This window comes from Rhipicephalus microplus, chromosome X (genome assembly GCF_043290135.1).
Source record: "Rhipicephalus microplus isolate Deutch F79 chromosome X, USDA_Rmic, whole genome shotgun sequence".
Classification (NCBI taxonomy): domain Eukaryota; kingdom Metazoa; phylum Arthropoda; class Arachnida; order Ixodida; family Ixodidae; genus Rhipicephalus; species Rhipicephalus microplus.
In genome coordinates, this window is record NC_134710.1 from 40,720,730 (window position 1) to 40,732,049 (window position 11,320).

Sequence of the window (11,320 nt, forward strand, 5' to 3'; positions counted from 1 at the left end):
TAGGCTATAAAGTCGATAGCTATTTTGAGATTTGGTTTGAAAAAATTGTGAAGAGAGAATAAGGCACATTCAAGGAACATTCAAGAGAGACAATAGGAAAAGAAAGTGTTCCGGTATTTGTATGAGAAGAGAATTGACTCACAGTTCAGAAAAAAAAAACTGGCAGACTCACCATCGAGTATACGGCTTCCAGTCTAAGAGATATGGTGAAAAATAGCGTTGTTAATCAAAAGGTTGGAGGCAGAAAAAAGGTATCGGGTAGCAATGATGGAGAGAAATCCAGCTTTGAGTGATCACTGAAAGCAAAGATTAAATAAGCAAGGGTACACTTTATCATAATTCAAGGTGATGTGCTATGCTGTTTGAAGCGAGTTAGGGTTGCCTTAATAGGCATGATTTTCAAGCTAGGTTGAAGGGGCCCTGAAACAAGTTTTTAAAATTTTGTCAGCGTTTAGACTAGAGCATTAACAAACAATTCGCACGGACAATTGTACACACCCTCCTCTTCAGCTCTGTCTTGCCTCCTCAACTCATGCGACATGCTGCCGTTCGCAGAGCTCTCATGGTTGCACTCGATGATTTGAGCTTCAGCCACTATAGACGTCCGAGATTGTACACAGACAGATTGATCTTGGAGGCCATCACAAAGCACGCATGCTGTCTGGCCACAGAGACGAAGATTGCAGAGTGGTTTATATCTGCTCCAACTGGTGCCGCCACCCTACCAGCCTATCTTTTCCCCGCGTATTCTACAACCAATCAGATCAGCAGCCTCAGTGACGTCATGTTACTAGAGCATGTCGTTCTGTGAATGGACGGTTGAAAACACAATTGGCTGAGCCACAGCGATCTGCAGCGATCCACAGCTTCAAAGAACTGTAATAAATTACATAGCTTACACAGACAGCTCAAAACGACCTGCAAATGATCCTTGGGACTTGGTCTAATAGCCCAATTAATGTGTTTGTACAAAATTGTCAAAACTGTTTCAGGGTCCGTTTAGGGACGAGAAATGCACATGTGCGGGGACGATAAAAAAGCAGCAAAGAATCTATTATAATTAAACGTGCAGACGTCTACCCGGGTGGGTGTTAGGTTACTAGCCAACAGACACCTTTGGATTTTAGGGACAGCATTGGAAAGGTAAACTGGTCGGCGAAAGGAATAAGTAAAAGATAACTAAGATTGGTGGCCAAAAAGTGGGTAGGTAGCGAGAAAAAAGAGCAGGTTAACTAGTAATATTTATGTAAATCTGTGCCAAGGCTCAGAAAGCTGGGCTGTCAATTGATAAGGTCTAAGGTTATTTTGTAGAATGAGAAACTTAATTTGGCTGTATAAAATTATGACATAATAACAATAGTAATAGTCAATCATTTATTCAGCATGTCCAGAAGCAACCATAAGGTCTTTGTGCACACTTATGCAAAAATAAAACAATAGAAATAAACAATAAAATACAGCTTTCAGAAAAAAAAGTCATATAAAAATAGTGAAAATGCACAGACAAAAAGAAAATGCAAAATGGCAACAATAAAAAGACAAGACGAGATTCATGGAATTGGAGTGAAAAATAAAGGGGAATATACACAACTATGTGGAAGGTTTCCTGAAAGACGGAAAAGGGAATAATCTGTACATTGTGCACAACTATGTTAAGACAGAGTAAATCTTGGATAAAAACATTGACTGTGGACTATGAAAAACATCAAGATCAAGAAAGTTATCATTAGAGAGACTTTATTCTGTGAGCGGTAGTGTGTTGGAGGAAGTTGGCAGGTACATGAAATGGTAGATTCTTTTTGCTTAACTTAAGCGGAGTTTGAAAATAAATACGACTGAGAAGGGCAGCATATCATCTGAAAAAGCTTGTAAAGAAATACCAGGTCAGCACAATTTAGTTGACAGTAAAGTTATGGCAATGATAATAATCAGCTGTGTTAGAACAAAATCCAGAGTCATTTCTAGAGAAACAATAGTTGTAAATGCTAACAATTTTTTTTTGGACTCGCCGAAGTGCTGGATTGAGCAATGCCATTCTAGATCACAGATCTATACTCAAGTTGAGGAACACATATTGTGATTTACAGTTTGTGGAACGCTGTAGAAGTGAATTCTCAGGAGACTTTGCAAACACAGTGCAAGAACGAAGGCCTCGCATGGCAGCATGTTTCATGTGAGCAGAAAAACTTAGCATGCGATCAAGAAGAACACAAAGATCACAGATCTCATAAATCTTACATAATTACACAGTATTGACCGAATATGAAAATCACACAATGGAGGTTTTGGAAGATATACTCATGAACTTGGTCTTTGAGGTATTCAGGGAAAGGTTATTGTTGCTACACTATTTGGAGAACGAACACAAATATGACTGCAGCAAGCAACAGTCATCAACTGAATGAATTTCCTTCTTGGAAATTGTTTATTGGAAATATCTTGATTTCATTGGCATACAAGATAGATAGATATGTGGGGTTTAATGTCCCAAAATTACCATATGATTATGAAAGATGCCATAGTGGTGCTCTAGGGCTCCAGAATTTTTGACAATATGGGGTTCTTTAACGTGCACACAAATGTGAGCACACAGGCCTACAGTAGTTTTGCCTCCATCGAAAATGCAGCCGCCGCAGTCAGGATTCAATCCCATGACCTGCGGGTCAGCCGCTGAGTACCTTAGCCACTAGACCACCGTGGCGGGGCATCGGCGTACAAGAGCAAAGAAGAATAATGAATTGCAAAATAAACAGAATTAACTAGGCTTGTGTAAATATTTGGACAAATAGTACAGTATATTCAAGTTCGCTTCGATTCGAATTTAATATATTAAAAATTTTGAAGTATCTGTAATAAGTGTTTATTAGTCTGCATGTAATACCCTGCAAAGGTAGTTTCACTGCAGTAAAGGAATGCCCAAACGTAAAAAGACCTCTCCAAGAAAAATCCCCACTGCCGTGGAGTCTCCTTTAAGGTTAAATGAACACATTACTCTGAAATTGATTCATCATTTTCTTTTTATTTAAGATTAAAAGCTTGTTATGCCGGCTTATGTGCTGTAAGTATTATAAGTTTTTAAATTTTACACATTTTACAGGTTATCACTTGCCTTCTATCAAAAGTAAAATACTGCTACTATTCAAATTTGTTTTGACTTCCTATGAACCAAAAAAAAATTGCATTTGCACAGAGGCCTTGTTTCAATTTTTTAAAATATTGTGCAGGTTAGTTAGGTCATGACAAATATGCCCTTTTCTTCATGTCATATATACTATTCGAATCCGATTCGAAAGTATTTAGCCAAAATTTCTATTTCCTTCGAATTCGCTTCAAACCTGAAATTCACTATTCGCACAAGCCTAAAATTAACATAAATTGACAATAAAAGTGGGCCTAATACCAACTCTTGAGGTACCCCTCTAGTTACTTTGTACAAGAAAGACATTTGGCCATATACGGCAACATAACATCCATTAAGCAGAATCCTATGCAAGAGATTCACAGCAGAGGACGAGCCAACATCAAAGTGTGCAAGTTTAAAACCAGAACGAGCGAGTCGCTGGCTATGTGAAAAGCCTTGCTGAGGTCACAGAAGACTAAATCAGGGATAGAAGCGACATTTTAATTTTTGAAGCAGATTCTCGAGCAGGAAAAATGGAACTTTGTAGCAGCCTGGATTGTTCTTGGAGCAAAAAAAAATGCCAGCCTGTAGCAGCTATTGATGTTTTTGGAGTAGATAGCTAAATATTCCAAATGATTCCTGGAGTTTAATGCATCATTTAAGCCTGTTATAAGTATTGCTCATTAATAAACATACTGCACATACAATAATCACTGCGAATTGCAAGAAACATAATTAGGCAGATGGATGAGCTTTGAGCACAAATGTTATTTTCATAATTTGGCAAAAGTACCTATCATTGAAATTTTCAAAAACCTAATCAACTTATTTAACCCACGCCTAAAACGCTTGTTCTTGTGACATAAATGCGGTCAAAGCTAATGAAAGCACTAAATGTAATCAGCCACATATCAATGTCATCACAGCAGCGGCTAGTATGAATAAAAACTGTTGCACACATTTCACCAAAATTGTCTGCTTGTAAGGTACAAATATGTAGCTACATGAAATATACGTATATAAAAAATGCCAGTGATGTGTAGCATTGTCAATATTTTAGTATACAGCTACTATACAAGCTGTATACTAGATGACAGTACAGTCGAACTTCTTTATAACAGACAATAATACACGAGAAACCAGTGAGCCTATAATATGGTTTGACATGAAGATGCATACTTGGACACTGCTTATAACAGACGTCTCATATAAAAGACAAGAATTGCTGCCTCTTATAAAAGGGTTCAACTGTATACAGCTCGTTTTTGCTTTCACTTCGTTGCTTTTTACTAGTTTTACCAATGCCATGTTGGAGTAGGTTTGGAGCAGTCATTAACAAATATTACACTTTGGAGTAGTATGTAATTGCATTTATTTTCTGGAGCAGTTTGGAGCATCACTGCTACGTCAACCTGTCCTCTCCGAGAAACAGGTGGGAAGATTAGCATTGCCAGACTAGCAAGATTTGTGGTAGTTGAGCGGCCAGGGAGAAAACCGTGTTGATTAGAAATAAATGAATTTTTTATGCTGAAGTACAATATCTTGTGAAGAGCCAGCTCAAAGATCTTTGATGTGGCACACAGTAGAGGAATCAAGAAATCACTAGATACACCTGTTTCGGAACCCGACTTAAATGCTGAAAAATAGAGAAGTGTTTAGGCAGTTATTAAATAGCGTAGTAAGTACTGGGCTAAATATAAACTAAAACCTCAATATAATGAAACATAGTTATAAATATATATCAGTTTTATCGAAGTAAATGAAAAATAGTTTTGCAATAGGTACAGTGTCAGAAATATACCTTTATCACAAAGTTTATACCTTTATAACGAACTTATTTTCGTGCAAGATGCAACTTTGTTATAATGAAGTTTTAGTGTACTACCATATGCCTCTAGTATGGCAGAAGGGATACCATCTGGGCCACACAATAAGGATAGTTTTAAGCGATTATGTATGAGCAGATGAGCTTTCCATCCAGCTACAAACCACTTGATGTGCTAAGTACCTCGCGCTGTTGTCCAATTTCAATGCTAGAGTCTAGGGCCCTGTAAACGGAAGAAAAATGTGTGGCATAACAGCCAGTGAAGTCGTGTACTTCACCGTCCGAGCCCAATAGTCTGAAGGACTCCCCATTTTCGCCAGACCATTTGCCTACATACTTCCAAACTTCAACTGATCTGTCAGCAGCGTTTTCTTCTAATAATTCAGTATGTGAACTGTGGCCCCGTTTATATAAGATTTAGAGATAGTTCAGAAAAAGATGATTTTACTGGCTGAATAGAGAACATTTAGCCTTCTTGTGCACAATATTTATGCTTCAGTGTTCAGAGGAGAACCAGTGGGGATATTTACATGGTTTAGGTGCATATTGCGGAATAAAATTACACATGCTGCTTAAAGGCCAGCTCCGGCAATTTTTCTAGGTCAATAGATCTCAATGAAACTCACTGGGTACGTTTATTTGCACATTTGCACCATTCATGCCAAATTGCAGGCTTGAAAGTATTGCAGATTCTTTTTAAATAAATTTGATAGCTTGCCTCTGAACGCTCACCTCACTTGCCAGAATTAATGACAGTATTTTGTGTGTGACATAGATTTTTGCAAGGCAGAAGTGACGGAACTGATATTCCACTGCAGTGTCTGCTTGTCTGGTATAGATTGTGTGGGATTGGCCAGTGTTTCCTTGGTTGAGCATGTGACTTTGTTTTTCATGTTGGAGGGCGTGCGATCGGTGGCAAGTGGTGTTGCATTGCGGGTTGCACATGATTCGCCGTATATTCACCATAACAGTGTAAACATTTTAGCCGATTGCCGCATGCACAAATGGCCTGGACAAGTAGCGCCATCGGGTGCCGTTGTGCACAACCAGGCAGACAAATACAAAAATCTTTGTGCTTCACCAAAGAAGATGATGATGATATATGGTGTTTATTGGCGCAAGGACCATGTGATGGCCAAAGAGCACCATGAACTATGATGACCGAAAAGCAAGAGGATACGAACAATGATAGTGTTGCGCGGCTGTAAAGCGACCTGAAATTCCATGCTTGAAGGCGAGTTTAAACTCAAAAATATTAAAATCATGATGGTGGCATGAAACGCGTGGTGCTGAAATAAATGGCAGTGTTGGTGGTGAGGGGCGCCACAGGTGCGACCTCTGTACAGGAGTCGAGCTACGGATCACCTCGGTATATGGGGTGAAAACTATGCACATCTTTTAAAAATGTAAAAAGTGACTGAAGTTTAAAAATCCGATCACTACCGATGAGCATGACAGGATGTAGTGGTCTGCTTTTGGTAGGGCAATAAAAAGTGTTTTTTTCTTAAATAATCTAAATCACTATACTGAACTAGGATGTGGAGTACCGTAAGTAGATCTCCACACCTCTCACAGATGGGTTGGTCATCGCCTGACAAAAGGTATGAATGTGTAGAGTGTGTGTCCTATCTGCAGCCTTGTAAATGTAACTTGTGTGTAGCGTGATCTGGACACTGGTGGCCAATTTCCAAATATCAGTTTAATACCATGTAATTTGTTGTCTGTTTGCCTATCCCATGGGTGCTGCCAGCATGCTCTGTGCTCCAATCATAAGAAAGGTTTGATGTAAAGTGAAGGGACAGCCATGGGTGTATTTGCGAGTGCATGGTAGTGAGAGACGCGGCTAGCTGGTCTACTGCCCCGTTTTCAGCGATATCACAGTGCCCTGGCACCCAGTACACAACATGTTGTTTGAGGGCATAGATATTGAATAAAAGATAGTAAAGTGACACAAGTACAGGATTTTTATTTTTTTTAGTGTTTTCAAAGCTGTCACGATTCTCAGCGAATCTGTGTATACAACCTTGTGTTGTAGTTGTAATTCCTTAATATGCCTGAAAGCCACAGATATCACATGGGCTTCTGTGGTGAAAATGCTTGTTTGGGGGTGCAGCATCCCAAAATTTGAAAAAGATGGGCCAACAGCTGCATAGGACTTGCATAGGACAGTGTGAGACTTCGAAGCACTTGTAAGAAATTCTGGGAAAGTATACTTGTGTTGAAGTTCGAAGAAGTGCATGCGTATATGTGCAGTAGGTGCATGTTTAGTGGCATCCACAAAAGATAGATCACAGTCTATAACCTGCCATTGCCACGGTGGCGGATATACTGCTGGAGCCATCAAACAGTGTTTACAAGCGGCACGGCTGTTTCTTCAGCGAGCCCCCTGACACGGAGTGGATAGGACCGTCTCGGAGAAGGACGGTTTTGGAATAAAATAGACTTGGGCAGATCTTTCATTGTGAAATGAGTGGGATGTTCCTCGTCTGCGTTCACCCTGAGGTAGTATGTAAAAGATGTATAGCATCTCTGCATATGGAGCGACCATTCGCTTGACTCTGCATACAAGCTTTGTATGGAGCTAGTTCGAAAAGCACCCGTGGAAAGGCGAATACCTAGATGGTGGACAGGGTCAAGCACCTTTAAAGCTGATGGTGTCACAGACTGGTAGGTTATAGCACCGTAATCGAGGCGCGTGCGCACAAGGCTTCTATACAGATTCATCAGGCATTTCCTGTCACTACCCCACATAGTGCGTTACGACACTTTCAAAATACTCATTGTTTTTAAGCACCTGTTCTTTAAATACGTGATGTGGGGTATGAATGTTAGTTTTGTGTCTAATGTTACCCAGAAACCTATGCTCAGACTGTACAGACAGACGTGGACCATGCAGGTCAATCTCGGGATCGGGATGAATGCCCCTCTTCCGACAGAACAAGACACATGTGCTCTTTTGCACGTTCAGTTTAAAACCATTTTGATATGCCCATTGAGAAACCTTGTTCAAACCTACTTGAACCTGTCATTCACATATTGAGAAGTTGCACGATTTAAAACCAACCTGTACATCATCAACATATGTGCAGTAAAACATATTGTGAGGGATAGCGAGGCGCAAAAAGTTCATTTTGACTATGAACAGTGTGCAACTCAACACACCTCCTTGCGGCACTCCTGTTTCCTGCACAAATGTTTGCGACAAAACAGTGCCCAATCGAACTTGGAATGTGCGATTGGTTAAGTAGCTTTCGATTATGTTCAACATTCTGCCCCATACACCGAAGTGTGAGAGGTCTCTCAGTATGCCAATTTGCCACGTAGTATCATAGGCCTTTTCCATATCGAGGAACACAGAGAGAAAAAACTGATTATGAATGAAGGCATCACGAATTTCAGCCTCGAGCCTCGATACGGACAAGGTGATCAGTGGTGGACCTAGCCTCTCGAAACCCACACTGGTATGGGTCAAGTGTGCCAATAGTCTCAAGGAAGTGCATAAGTCGCCTGTTTATAATTTTTTCAAAGACCTTGCAAAGACAACTGGTTAATGCTATCGGCCTATAACTTGAAGCTGAGCATGGGTCCTTGTATTGTTTTAAAATAGGAATAACTATGGCGTCTTTCCAGGTCGAGGGCATTTCGCCGAAAAACCATACAGCATTATACAGGCAAAAAAGGACTTTTTGGGTTTCCATGGGCAGGTGTTTCAGCATTTCATATAACACACGGTTGGAGCCTGGAGCAGACTTGTTGCAGCAGTTTAGTGAGGCCTGTAGCTCAGATAAACAGAAAGGTGAATTTTATGCCTCGTGTGGATTTGCGCTGTAGTTTCTCTTTGTAGATTCTGCCTTTGTATCGTTGAAACCTTGCGGTATAGTGAGACGAGCTAGAGACCACCTCGAAGTGTGCGGCTATGGAGTTCACCTTGTCTTCCAAACTGTCGCCCTGCGTGTTTAGAAGTGGGAGTGAATGTGCTTGTCTTCCTGCTACTTCACCAACCATGCTCCAAACTTTAGGATCATCTGGATAAGAATTAATGCAGTTAAAATTTCTGCCAGCCCTCCCACTTAGCCTGTCAGCGCACTCTTCTACCTTGAGACTTAATCGTCTTGAAACTATCGAGATTTTCGGCAGTTGGCGAGTCTCGAAGTAGCTTCCGTGCTTTATTTTGTCTTTTACGTGCATCTCGAAATTCATTATTTCACCAAGGGACGCACCGTTCTGTGTCAAGTCCTATTTGTGGGATACACTTTGTTGCAGCATCAATTAGAAAAGCTGTAAGGTAGTCTACAGCTGCATCTATGCTTGAGCCACACATATCAGACCAACATAAGTTGCTAGGATACCAAACTTTTCCCAGTCTGCCTTGTCAATCTGGGAGCCTGTGGAGGATTTGTTTTATCTATTGTTCTACTCAAAATTAAAGGAAAATGGTCACTTCCATATGGATTATTTATGACTTTCCGTGTGAGTAAAGGTAGGAGCGATAGAGAGACAATGCTGAGGTCTATCGATGAGTAGGTGTTGTTAGCGAGGCTATAGTATGTTGGGTCCTTTCGATTTAGGAGACATGCACCAGAAGAGAAAAGGAGCTGTTCAATTAGGCGGCCTCTTGCATCACAAGGAGAGTCACCCCATAGGCTACTATGAGCATTAAAGTACTATAGGACGAGATACGTTTCTGGAAGTTCATCGATTAGTGACTGACAATCATGTGTGTTCAGTTGATGTTGTGGAGGTATGTAAATACTGCAAATTCTTACCATCTTATTGGAAATAACAGCTCGAACAGCTAGTGCTTCAAGAGATGTTTGAAATGGTAAATGCATGCAGGCTGTTCCTCGACTAACTATTATGATAACGTAATTGCGTAGAAAGTCTTTTGATTTTCAGTGTGTTTCTTGCACACACAGCACTTTTGGTGTATGTGTAAGAGTTCCTGGATATCGTCGAGGTTTCTCAGCAGTCCTCCGTCGTTCCACTGTAGTATTTGTGTCATTTTAATGTTGTGTGGTGCTGTGTGTACAAAAGTGTTGCTTTAGGTTACAGGGCCTTTTGGGGGCCCTGCAGTTCGAGGTTTTTCTTTCTTGGCACGCTCCAAAAAGTTGCGCCTATTTTTCGGCGTCTGAGGCGCCGGAGGAGTGGTACTTGTATCCATCACCTATTGCGACGTGGTGGATGGTGCCTGCCCGACAGGCACGTTCACAAAACTTTCGAACCTAACTGTGCTTGCAGTGGTCTGAGGTCCAGCAGACACAAGGGTCTGCTGACCCTGTTTGAGTACAGGCAGCTCCAGCTGGAGGCACTGGTGGCACTACCTCGGCCACACTCTGTGCGACTATCGCGGGTGCAGAAATGTGTGGCACGGCGCACCGGCATGTCACATCGGCGAAGGAGAAAAAAGACGGGTTGTGTAGTGCGAAACGTTGACGTGCTTTTTGGAATGACAGATTGAATTTGACCTTAGGTTCTACTATTCGTTTCCATGTTGTGCATGATCGTGAGGAAGCAGGGTGATCGCCTCCACAGTTCGAACAATGAGTTGCTTTTTCGGTGCAAGTGTTGGATATGTGTTGAACGGATGCACACTCTGCGCAAGTTGATTGATTGATATGTGAGGTTTTAAGTCCCAAAAGCACCATATGATTATGTGAGACGCCGTAGTGAAAGGCTCCGGAAATTTCGACCACCTGGTGTTCTTTAACGTGCACCCAAATCTAAGCACACGGGCTTACAACATTTCCGCCTCCATCAGAAATGTAGCCGCCGCAGCCGGGATTCGAACCCGCGACCTGCGGGTCAGCAGCCGAGTACCTTAGCCACTAGACCACCGTAGGGGGGCTTACACTCTGCGCAAGTGGCGTGGCCTCTGTAACTCTGCTATCCATGTCCGAAACCCTGACACTTCAAACATCGACGAGGATTGGGAATGCATGGTATTGCACGGAGCTTACAATAGCTGGTTTCGATCGATTCTGGTCGGTCGCTGGTTCCGAATGTTTTGAAGGGGTCTGTTTGCTGTTGCGCCTAATTGTTATTCGTTGGGCTTTCACAACGTTCTGGTCCTGCCAACCTTCGAGCAGTTCACTTTCAGAAAGTTGAATGAGATCATTATCGGAAATCACACCACGGACGGTGTTCATTGACCTGTGTGGGCCCATCGCAACAGGGGTTTCCCCAAACGCTACAAGTTTAGACAGGTTCTCATACTGAGCTTTGTCACGAACCGCCAGAAGAAGACCGCCACTTCCCATATTTGTCACTTTATAACCTGGGCCCGTTGCTTCTGTGAGAGTTTTGGAAATGAGGAAAGGCGAAATGGCTCGGACTGTCTTCTTTTCGTTTTGACTGTGGATAATGTGGTACTTTAG